This window comes from Microcaecilia unicolor, chromosome 12 (genome assembly GCF_901765095.1).
Source record: "Microcaecilia unicolor chromosome 12, aMicUni1.1, whole genome shotgun sequence".
Taxonomy (NCBI): domain Eukaryota; kingdom Metazoa; phylum Chordata; class Amphibia; order Gymnophiona; family Siphonopidae; genus Microcaecilia; species Microcaecilia unicolor.
This window is the reverse complement of record NC_044042.1, coordinates 95,772,573-95,785,132: the sequence shown is the minus strand read 5'-3', so window position 1 is coordinate 95,785,132 and position 12,560 is coordinate 95,772,573. Positions and strand designations below refer to the sequence as shown.

The 12,560-nt window shown below is 45.1% G+C and overlaps 1 protein-coding gene across 4 annotated transcripts in view; it reads left to right on the top strand.

Moving 5' to 3' along the window:
* LOC115481497 (signal transducer and activator of transcription 5B) overlaps positions 1–12,560 on the top strand; it is a 380,894-nt gene that overhangs the window by 207,664 nt on the left and 160,670 nt on the right. For 3 of the 4 annotated variants that reach the window (XM_030220679.1, XM_030220674.1, XM_030220675.1), the window contains exon 2: positions 1,281–1,339. The exons of the other annotated variant lie outside the window; for it this stretch is intronic. The gene's annotated coding sequence lies outside the window, so the exon portion shown is untranslated. The remainder of the gene's footprint in view (positions 1–1,280; positions 1,340–12,560) is intronic. 4 annotated transcript variants of the gene reach the window in all.

Here is a 12,560-nt window from a genome sequence, read left to right as displayed (position 1 = left end):
TTATTTGATATCCAAAATGTCTTCTCCCTATGCTTATTGCTTAGCTCTTGTAGATCATCTATATTCTCTGTAGTATACAAATGGCATCTAATGACGTCCTATTAATCTATCTGTTTAATCTACCAAGTCATCAATATTCTTTAGATAATGCCAATTGTCTCTTTTACTCTGTAATGGCAATCCATTATGTTATTCACATAATCTATTACGTCATCCATGTTCTCTATTTATTATCAACTGTACCTTTTTACTCTGGAGTGGCAAATGCCATGAAGGAACATTGTAAGCCACATTGAGCCTGCAAATAGGTGGGAAAATGTGGGATACAAATGCAGCAAATAATATGGATGGGCAGATTAGATGGGCCATATGCCTTTTTTCTGCCATCATTTTCTCTGTTTCTATATGGGGCACCTATGAGCAGTTAATATCTTGTTTTAAATAAATTGGTTGTAGCATATAGTAACATAGTAGATGACGGCAGAAAAAGACCTGCACGGTCCATCCAGTCTGCCCAACAAGATAAACTCACATGTGCTACTTTTTGTGTATACCTTACCTTGATTTGTACCTTTCCTTGTCCGGGCACAGACCTCTGTTTCTTGTAAATTTCTGTTGCCATGCATTTTATATCATTGAATTTTGTTGATTGATAAATGATCCATGACAATCTGTTGGTTATTTGCTGTTTGATAACTAGTATCCTGCTATGCCTTTTAAAAGTACATAATGCTTGAGTGCATTTGCAAGGCGTGAGAACAGAGCAGTTGCTGAACAAAAGGTACCCTTGGCAAGGGTTGTTTTTAGTGCACCCTTTCCCTTTTTGAGTTTGTAGATGAATTTAGGAATGGTATGGCCCTCTTCTCCCCCACTCGATTCCGGGGGTGTTGCCTTTCTTGCCAACCCCTTGTAACATTTCTGGAGATTATGGATGACTATGATCACTCGGCCTCCTGGTGTCTTGGTTACTTGAAACTGTAATAGGCTTTTAAAATGTTAGGAAATTGGACCAGAAGCTTGTGCACAGCAGTGCTGCTGAGTCAGTGGGCCAGCATGCCTTCTTTAAGGAGGACCTAAACATTACGGGAGGTTTGCAAAAACGGACATCAGATGCTGTCTGCGTCTGACATCTTCCTAATGTTGTATTGAAGATCCTGTGTCAACAGAAAGCATTTTTACAAACATTAATTTACTGTATTTTTATGTACCCAGTTTTATGAGCTTCTGTTGTGCTTTCCTTACTGGGTTTATTTATTTATTTATTTTGTTTTTTTTTACAGATTTTGTTCAGGTTGTTCAGAAGGTACCCTTCTTCATAGACTGAGACTGCATTGGAAAGGTGAGCTGTTTTTGTTTGTTTGTTTTTTTTGTTTTGTTTTTTTGCTTTTTTTATTGGGATATTCTTTCCTTCAGTGTTCCCTTGCCCCCAGGGTCATCCACCCTAGTGAAAGTACTGTGGATGCGTTTGCACTAGGTGCCCTCAAACTCGTGCATGTAATATCTTCCTTTTGTTTTGCATTCTTTGGCACGTTTTCTGACTTTAAAAAAAAAAAGTGAAAATTTGGTTATATAAAGAAGGATTTTAAAGTTTAGCAGCTTATGGAGGTATCACTTTGGGAGGTGGTTGTGGGGAGTAGTTAAACAATTGTAATTGATACATTTTGGGGGAGGGGTTCTTGACTTTTTTGGTGAGGTGTGTAATAAAATTTGAAAAAGGTATACTTTTCCAGTTAGGCCCAGTGGATACTGGTGTTCAGAGACTATGAATACATAGGGGTATGCCCACTGAAGGGCACTAGGAAATTGGGCTTAGCGCATGCTAATAATATGGGACTTTTCCGCATGCTAAGCCCATTTCCAGCACATCCTGGAAATAGGGCATTTTCATGTATGTATTTCTCAGGTCATGTCCTAATGTTCGTATTAATATGCATAACCTGAAAAATCAATAGATGCAAGAGCCCTTACCTCCTAACCACCTATCTTGTCCCTATCTGTATATCTGCACTTGGCCCCTTGGCTACATAGTAAGCTGTATTGTAGAAAAGCGTTAGCATCATATCTGTTGTTTGAATGGGAAAGGTATGGAAAACAGGTGTGAGGATGTTATAATGCCGTTGTATCGCTCCATGGTGCGACCGCACCTTGAGTATTGTGTTCAGTTCGGGTCGTCGCATCTCAAGAAAGACATAGTAGAACTGGAAAAGGTGCAGCGAAGGGCTTCTAAAATGATAGCGGGGATGGGACGACTTCCCTATGAAGAAAGACTAAGGAGGCTAGGACTTTTCAGCTTGGAGAAGAGACGGCTGAGGGCAGACATGATGGAGGTATATAAAATAATGATTGGAGTGGAACAGGTGGATGTAAAGCGTCTGTTCACGCTTTCCAAAAATACTAGGACTAGGGGGCATGCGATGAAACTACAGTGTAGTAAATTTAAAACAAATCGGAGAAAACGTTTCTTCACCCAATGCGTAATTAAACTCTGGAATTCGTTGCTGGAGAACGTGGTGAAGGCGGTTAGCTTAGCAGAGTTTAAAAAGGGGTTAGACGGTTTCCTAAAGGACAAGTCCATAAACCACTACTAAATGGACTTGGGAAAAATCCACAATTTATTTATTTTTTATTTTTGTTACATTTGTACCCCGCACTTTCCCACTCATGGCAGGCTCAATGCGGCAGGCAATGGAGGGTTAAGTGACTTGCCCAGAGTCACAAGGAGCTGCCTATGCCGGGAATCGAACTCAGTTCCTCAATTCCCCAGGACCAAAGTTCACCACCCTAACCACTAGGCCACTCCTCCACAATTCCAGGAATAACATGTATAGAATGTGTGTACGTTTGGGAAACTTGCCAGGTGCCCTTGGCCTGGATTGGCCGCTGTCGTGGACAGGATGCTGGGCTCGATGGACCCTTGGTCTTTTCCCAGTGTGGCATTACTTATGTACTTATGAATGTTCTAATGCATGCTTAATAGATGTTTCATTAGTATTATGCTGACATTACATTATATCTGTTATTTGAATTTCAGTGCTGTTAAATGTGTATATTTCTGATACTATTTCATGGTAGTCCTATTATTAGGTTTCAATTTGCTGTTCTCAAGTTCACCTCATTTATTGTATTAATGTTTATATTTGGTCCTTTTTACTATTCTGTTAACGAAATTGTAAGTTTTAGGTTAAACTGTACCTGCTGTACACTGCCTCGGGTGATTCTTCATAAAGGCTGTTAATAAATCCCAATAAATAAATAAATAACGCTCACAAATGTCATTGTGCTAGCTGAATACTTTATATTTCATTAAAATTTGTTATACCGCCTAAGCTAAGTTGCAGCTCTAAGCAGTTCACAAACTAAAATTAAATTTCAGAGTAGGAAAGGAAAAAGGCACAACAAAGGATACAAAATGGGTGATGACAAAACAGCTCTAATGGAGTTCACATCAAAAGTTTATTGCTAAACCCGGACTCAACACGAGTCGTGTTTCAGCCGCTCAGGCCTGCCTCAGGAGTCCCTGTAATTTTTGAGTATGTGCCAATTTTTTGAAGCAAAACGATTCCTCAGAATTGTATATCTGAATAGAATACCAATTCAGAAATAAACTTGACTTGTCTGTACGTCGCCAAACACTGACGAACACCATCACAAGACAGGAAAGAACAACGCAGTCATCCTAAGCACAGTCCACGCCTTTTCTCTGCCCTGACACATTCCCTGCAAAAAAAAATTTAAAAAACATGCATAACACATGCTTAGCATATGCAAAAAGGTTACTTACCACAAAAGACCTTAATGTACTATGCAGTAAGCATTTTCACACTGCTAAGTGTGCGTTAGGGTTTAACGTTCTGCTTAGGCTCCCCTCTTTTTTCCAATCAGCTGAGTTTTTTGTTTTTTTTTAGTTACATAGATTTAATTACATGTGTTGCAGATTGGGCTGCATAAGACATTTCTGTCTATTGCAGTGCACTGTCTAGGTTCCTCTCCAGTTGATTATCACTGGTTGAGTAATCTGCCTCACCATTTATCATCTCTGGGAGAAGAATAATTAGTAGCGCTGGTCCCCACTAGTGATGAGCTGTTTGAGTGGAGGAAGAGTGCATTTCATGAGACATTGGAGGCCTCTTCACAAATATATTTGTTTATTTAGGGCTCCTTGTACTAAGCTGTGGTAAAACGTGGTTTGCGGTAGTTTGGATGTGTGAAATTGGTGTATGCTGGGCCATTTTTTATTTATTTTTTTAAACCGTGGCTGTAAAAAGGGCTTTTTTTTAATGGGGGCAGTAAATGGCTGTGCGTTAAAATCAAAAGTAGTGTGTGGTTATTTACTGCTTGAGCCCTTACTACCACCCATTGACCTAGTGGTAAGGGCTTACGCATAGCTCGTGAGGTAATCAGGCAGCGCATGCCAGAGTGGCCATACTGCCAGTTACCACCGGGAACGCCCTCCGCAGGAAACAGTTCACACCAACTTTGAAACTACCGCAGGGCACGCACCCTACCCCTGCAGTAGTGCAGATGGTACCCATGTGTTTACCCTACCACTGCTTAGTAAAAGGGCCCCTTACATTGTTAAATATGGGACCCTTTTACTAAAGTGTGTTAAGCACCCAACACACTCTTAAGATACAGTAACAGGCTACTGCACATATACCTTAAGGCATTTTGTGATTGTTTCCCTGTTTCCATGTGAGGGTTTTTTTGTTTTTTTTTTAGAATTTATTGTTCAGTGTTGTGGCATGGGTGGAGAGTGGGTGTGTTATACTTGCCGCCGGCTAACTAGTTAATGCAGAGTTAACACGTGAGTACTTAACACCGAGGTGGTAAGTGCCTCCTGCTTTATTTTATTTTTTTATTTATTTAGATTTTGCTCACACCTTTTTCAGTAGTAGCTCAAGGTGAGTTACATTCATATTTCTCTGTCCCAGGAGGGCTCACAATCTAAGTTTGTACCTGAGGCAATGGAGGATTAAGTGACTTGCCCAAGAACACAAGGAGCAGTAGTGGGATTTGAACCAGCCACCTCTGGATTACAAGTGCTCTAACCACTAGGCCACTCCCCCTCACTTTAACTCTCTGCAAGCACCGAGCACTAATGGTTACAGCACACAGCCTGCAAATTTGCAGTCATTGCACGGTAAAATGCCATGTTAAAATTTTATATCACTGAACCCCTGTTTAGGGTTCAGTGCGGTTTACATCATTAGTGAAACAACAGTTACAATATTATAAACTAGGACATTGGGTGAATACATTGGATATTACTACTACTACTGCTTATCATTTCTATAGCGGTACTAGACGTACGCAGCGCTGTACACTTGATATGCTACTACTACTACTACTGCTTATCATTTCTATAGCGGTACTAGACGTACGCAGTGCTGTACACTTGATATGCTACTACTACTACTATTTAACATTTCTAAAGCGCTACTAGGGTTACGCAGCGCTGTACAATTTAACATAGAAGGACAGTCCCTGCTCAGAGAGCTTACAATCTAAAGGACAAATGTACAGTCAGTCGAGTAGGGGTCGTCAAAATGGGGCAGTCTAGATTTCCTGAAAGGTATAAAGGTTAGGTGCCGAAAGCAACATTGAAGAGGTGGGCTTTGAGTAAGGATTTGAAGATGGGTAGGGAGGAGGCTTGGTGTAAGGGCTCAGGAAGTTTATTCCAAGCATAGGGTGAGGCGAGGCAGAATGGGCGGAGCCTGGAGTTGACGGTGGTGGAGAAGGGTACTAAGAGGAGGGATTTGTCCTGTGAGCGGAGGTTTCGGATGGGAACGTAAGGGGAGATGAGGGTAGCGAGGTAGTGAGGGGCTGCAGACTGAGTGCATTTGTAGGTAAGAAGGAGAAGCTTGAACTGCATGCGGTATCTGATCGGAAGCCAGTGAAGTGACCTGAGGAGAGGGGTGATATGATTATATCGGTTCAGGCGGAATATAAGACATGCAGCAGAGTTCTGAACGGATTGAAGGGGGGATAGATGGTTAAGTGGGAGACCAATGAGGAGTAGGTTGCAGTAGTCAAGGCGAGAGGTAATGAGAGCTAATGAGAGCGTGGATGAGAGTTCAGGTGGTGTGCTCAGAGAGGAAAGGGCGAATTTTGCTGATGTTAAAGAGGAAGAAGCGACAGGTCTTGGCTGTCTGCTGGATATGCGCAGAGAAGGAGAGGGTCATATAAAGCATCATATGGTGTGACTGTAGTCAGTGTTATATTTGATAGCTCTAAGTTCGTTAGGTGGGATCAATGATCGGTGATTGTTATGTAGCAGTCTTTGGGAAGAGGAAAGCTTTTAGCTTCTTTCGGAAGCTGAGGTTGTAGTTCTCTGATCTAATAGCCAGATGGAGTGAGTTCCATAATGTGATCCCTGATACCGAGAAGAGCGAGTTATAGGTCTTTTGGTCTTCTGTGATTGGGTATCCCTTGTGAAACGGTGTGGCTAGGATCAGTTTGTTCTTTCAGTCTGTTGGAGTGAACAGTGGAGACAGAAGAGATGTTAATCAGCAGTTCAGAGGTAGCACTTGGAAAAGACTAGACCTTCGACTTTAAACTGAGTTCTTTCAGCTATTGGTAACCAGTGTAGTTTTGTAAGATAAGATGAAACGCTAGTGGATCTATTCAATCTGAAAATTAATCTTGCCACTGTGTTCAGTATGATCTGTTTTTTTTTTTTGGGGGGGGGGGGAGGGGGGGTTGAGTATTTGATCTTAATGACAAATAATAGGACATTCAGCATTTGTACCAGTAGTGCAAAGGCTTTTTTGATCAAAGAATTACCTGATTAGAGAAGTTGCCTCATTTTAAAATGCGTTAACTGCAAATTTTACTGAACTTGAGTAAAAAGTCCTTATGTTTGTTTTGTTCTATTTGTTTATATAATCTTTGCTGTTAAGTGCAAATGAAAGGTAAATCCTTTGGTACCAAACAATTAATGTGCTCAGTCTGCTTTTATTGTTTGCACAGATCATTCATATCACAAGCCAGAGGAAGGTTGCCACTGATGTGCATGCCAGGCCATTTTCCTGAAAGTCATAAAATAACTTGTGCATTACTGTATGTATCTTGACACAGTTTCTAATGTATATATCTAGAGGTTGATTCCCTGGCACTAGTGGCTTATTGCTGGATCCTGGCTGTTCTCATTTTTCATCTCTGCCCACCCCTTTGTCATGTCTAAGGGGAGTCCGCATCTGTGCTCCTGTTTAATTTTATATATCCCCCACCAGTGGAGGAGTGGACTAGTGGTTAGGGTGGTGGACTTTGGTCCTTGGGAACTGAGGAACTGAGTTCAATTCCTGGCACAGGCAGCTCCTTGTGACTCTGGGCAAGTCATTTAACCCTCCATTGCCTGCCGCATTGAGCCTGCCATGAGTGGGAAAGCGCGGGGGTACAAATGTAAATAAAACAAAACAAAAAAAACACTACCTTTTATGTTGTATTTAGGTCTTTAGGCCCGGAGTAAACATTGCCCCTTCGGATTGGGATATCTCAGCTGCTATTAATAAAGGTTAAAGATGGTATCTTGGAGGGCTGTCGGAGGCTGACATTGCGTCGTTTATACTTGAATGTGGACAAAACTGAATTTATGATACTAAATAGAAATAACCCTTCTGCAACAAGTGGAGTTGAATGGGCATATAATTGAAATCCACCAGGAGGCTCAGTATCTAGATATTCAGTTAGAATCATCTTTGTCTTTTAAGTTGTAAATTCTGCAGCATTTCTGACCTTATTTGGAGATTGATGATTTGAGAACTGCTGTGCAGCTGAATTATTGCAACGTTCTTTATCTAGGCTAGTCTTGTAGTATCATTGTTATGACCTCATAATGCTCAGTATTTGTGATCAAACCAGCAGTAAAATTCTGTACACTCACAAAGTACTTTGCAGTTTTTACTAGGTAGTGATTGAATTCTTTCCTAGATTTGAAGCCCTTTGGACAGTGTTTAAACATTTGCATGTATTTATTTTATTTTTTTATGCTTGCGTTTAATTCACACCTTTTTCCAAGGCAAGTTGCATTCAAGTACATATTTTCCCTGTCCCTAGTGCAGTGCTTCTCAAGCACCTAGTCCCACTCAGGATATCCACAATGACTATGCATGTGAGATAGATTTGCATGCACTGCCCCTTGGTATGTAAATCTATCTCACATGCATATTCATTGTGGATATCCCGAAAACCTGATGGGACTAGGTGTGCCTCAAGGACTGGGTTGAGACGCACTGCCCTAGTGGGCTATCAATCTAACTTTGTACCTAAGGCAGTGGAAGGTTAAGTGATTTGAACCGGGTTCCCCTCATTCTCAGCCTGCTGCTCTAATCATTGGATACTCCTCTGTCATTAGTGGTTCCCACAATGTTTTATTAACCTAGTAGAACTTATTGTAGGACTATTTCTTCAATGAGGGTCATAGCACAGATTTTTGCCCTATTCTTTTAGGGCCAAGGTTGTGGAATTTGCTTTCAGTTGATCTTTGATTGCTTACCAATATGTTGGATTTCGAAAAACACACTAAGGTATTTTTGGTTCAAGTGGGGCAGTTCTGGTTTCCACATCTCAAAAGAGATATAGCAGAATTAAGAAACCATTACAGCCTCGAGATAGAAATGTGTTTCCCATACTATGGGAATTGTTATACAAAGCTCTCAAGATATTACTCATTTTTTCCGATTTCTATAAAGGTACCTGATATGTTGCATTCCTTAGATTTATTAATGACTTTGGGGCTTTTCTCACCCATCCCCAGCAAATTTAGTTTAAGCCCTCCTGCATTACTTGCTTCATTTGAAGAGAGCGTCCGTTCAAAGAGGTGAGGAGAAGACGACTAACAGATTTATAAAAATATGGACCCCCTTTTTGGACTCATCATCAAGATTGAGAAGTACATTGCTCAATATTTTGAAGATTGAAGCTACAATATAAAGGTTACTTTGTTAACCTAGTTGTTTCTTTCCATATTTCATGTACCAGTTATAATCTAAGAGAATAATATAGACCAGTAAAAATAGGGAGGGGAAGAGGCAGTGTGAATCAAAAAAAAAAATCCTCATGATAAATATAAGTGAATGTCAGTATAAATAACGCTTTGCACCAGAGTCGACGGTTGAGACAAACCAAAAACAACAGTGAGTAAAAAGCCTCAAAACCACATATCTACTATATCCATTTATTTATAGGAGGATTTATAGGTGAACATCACATAGGCATAAAAAAACCTCCCCTCTGTTGACTTTTTTTTTTTGCTCCTATGCCTAAAAAGCTCTTCTCAATGCAAACCTTTTCAAATCAAATTAATTACAGTGTCAGCATAAATAAATATATAACATATCTCATCCGGGCTTCACCCAAGGAAGAGTTTCCAAGTTTATTTCACACTTTCTACCCTGCTCTACGGCCATACCATCTAGGTGGTTTACAGTCTAAAAAAAGAGTAAATAAATGTACAACAAAAGACAACACAGTGAAGGAAAGTATCACGTCTCTCGCGGAACCTCGGGGTTAGTGAGCCCTTGGGCCACCAGCAGCAGGAGAATCACCCAAACACAGACAAGGCATTCTCCGAGGACAAGCAGGCTGCTTGTTCTCACTGATGGGTTGACGTCCTCGGCAGCCCCCTCCATCGGAAAGTTTACTAGCAAAGGCCTTTGCTAGTCCTCGCGCGCCCATGCGCACCGCGCATGCGCGGCCGTCTTCCCGCCCGAAACCGGCTCGAGCCGGCCAGTCTTCTTTCGTCCGCGCTCGGTACGGTCGTGTTACGCCGTTCGTGCCCCAGAGAGTCGACCTCGTGCGTCCTTTTCGACGTGTTTTTTCCTTGTTTTCTTTCAAAAAGTTCGGGAAGCGCCTCCGGAAGTGGTTCCGGAAGACCCTTTCGGGTTTTCTGCCCTTTCCCGTAGTTTTCTCAACTTTTGCCCCGTAAGTTTTCTTTCGTTGTCGGGGTAGCCTAGTTTGGCCTCGGTCGAGATTTTTCTCCCTTTAAATTTTGGTGGCTTCAATTTTCGCCATTTCGGCTTTGGATTTCGCCGGCGTGATTTTTTCCCGGCCCATGACATCGAAGCCTTCCAGCGGCTTCAAGAAGTGCACCCAGTGCGCCCGGGTAATCTCGCTCACTGATAGGCACTCTGCGTGTCTTCAGTGTCTAGGGGCCCAGCACCGCCCTCAGAACTGCAGTCTGTGTCCCTGTTACAAAGGCGGACTCAGGTAGCGAGATTAGCCCAGTGGAACGTTTGTTCTCGGCTCTTCGTCGACATCGGCACCGGAGGCATCGAGTGCATCGACGTCGTCAGCGTCCGGACCATCTTCCTTGGCTGCCGCTCCATCGACTGCATCGAGGCATCGGACCTCTGCATCGGCGCCGAGGCATCGGGCGACTGCATCGACGTCGGTGGTACCGAGACTTCGTCTGCTGATGTCGTCGGACGGAGGTGCATCGTCAGGAGTGCAGGTGAGGGCTGTCCATTCCCCTGCTGGTGGCGGTGAGCCTTCGGGTGGGTCTCCTCCTACCCTGAGGGCTCCTGCGGTACAGCCCCCCCAGGATCGACCCTCTTCGGTCTGGGCCCCGAGGAAGCGACGGATGGATTCTACGTCCTCCTCGTCGGTGCCGGGGAGCTCCGGTGACATGCTTCGGAAGAAGTTGAAGAAGCATCGACACCGGTCTCCTCCCCGTGTCGGCACCGAGAGCTCTGGGTCGCCGAGGGATTCGGCACCCAGCAGGCATCGGCACCGAGAGGACCGCTCACCCTCTGTTCAGGAGGTGTCGATGCGCTCCACTCTGGACAGCCCGGAACAGCCTCCTCGCCCGGAACAGGTTCTGACGTCGACGCCTGCACGACCTCTCAGCCTTTTTCTGCAGCCACTCTGAACGAGAGCCTCCGGGCCGTTCTCCCGGAGATTCTGGGAGAGCTGTTGCGCCCTACCCCTCCGGTACCGGCGGTGCTTGCGCCTCCGGTACCGTCGAGCGTGGCGCCGGCTGGTCTATCGCCCAGGTTGAGGTCCCCGACGTCGGTACCGCGTGCGGTGCCGACCGCGGCCACCTCCCAGGAAGGCTCCCCGACTACGTCGGCGGAGGGAGCTTCGCCGATGCGGGCGAGGGAGTCTACCTCTCGACGCCCCCATCGTGGACGTGGCTCCACGGAGTCGAGCCAGGCGAGGTTGCAGACACAGGTCCGTGAACTTGTGTCTGACACCGAGGGTGAGGCCTCGTGGGAGGACGAAGAAGACCCCAGATATTTCTCTGACGAGGAGTCTGAGGGTCTTCCTTCTGATCCCACTCCCTCTCCTGAAAGGCAGCTTTCTCCTCCTGAGAGTCTGTCTTTCGCTTCCTTTGACCGGGAGATGTCTATGGCCATCCCCTTCCCGGTGGTTGTGGAGGACGAGCCCAGGGCTGAAATGTTTGAGCTCCTGGACTATCCTTCTCCACCTAAGGAAGCGTCCACTGTTCCCTTGCACCATGTCCTGAAAAAGACATTGCTTGCGAACTGGACCAAGCCATTAAGTAATCCCCACATTCCCAAGAAGATCGAGTCCCAGTACCGGATCCATGGGGACCCAGAGCTGATGCGCACTCAGTTGCCTCATGACTCTGGAGTTGTGGATTTGGCCCTAAAGAAGGCTAAGAGTTCTAGGGAGCATGCTTCGGCGCCCCCGGGCAAAGACCCTAGAACCTTAGACTCCTTTGGGAGGAAGGCCTACCATTCTTCTATGCTCGTGGCCAAGATCCAGTCTTACCAGCTCTACACGAGCATACACATGCGGAACAATGTGCGGCAGTTGGCGGGCTTGGTTGATGCTCTTCCCCCTGAGCAAGCCAAGCCTTTTCAGGAGGTGGTCAGGCAGCTGAAGGCGTGCAGAAAATTCCTGGCCAGAGGAGTTTATGACACTTTTGATGTTGCGTCCAGGGCCGCTGCTCAAGGTGTGGTGATGCACAGGCTCTCATGGCTGTGTGCCGCCGACCTGGAGAATAGACTCCAGCAGCGGATTGCGGACTCGCCTTGCCATGCGGACAACATTTTTGGAGAAAAAGTCGAGCAGGTGGTAGAGTCTCTCCACCAGCGGGACACCGCATTCGACAAGTTCTCCCGCCGGCAGCCTTCAGCATCTACCTCTACAGGTAGAAGATTTTTCGGGGGAAGGAAGACTGGTCCCTATGCTTCTGGTAAGCGTAGGTACAATCCTCCTTCCCGACAGCCTGCGGCCCAGGCTAAGCCCCAGCGCGCTCGCTCTCGTCAGCAGCGTGCGCCTCAGCAAGGCCCCGCGGCTCCCCAGCAAAAGCAAGGGGCGAGCTTTTGACTGGCTCCAGCAGAGCATAGCCGACATCCAAGTGTCAGTGCCAGGCGACCTGCCGGTCGGGGGGAGGTTGATAGCTTTTCACCAAAGGTGGCCTCTCATAACCTCCGATCAGTGGGTTCTGCAAATAGTCCGGCAAGGATACACCCTCAATTTGGCCTCAAAACCTCCAAATTGTCCACCGGGAGCTCAGTCTTACAGCTTCCAGCACAAGCAGGTACTTGCAGAGGAACTCTCCGCCCTTCTCAGCGCCAATGCGGTCGAGCCCG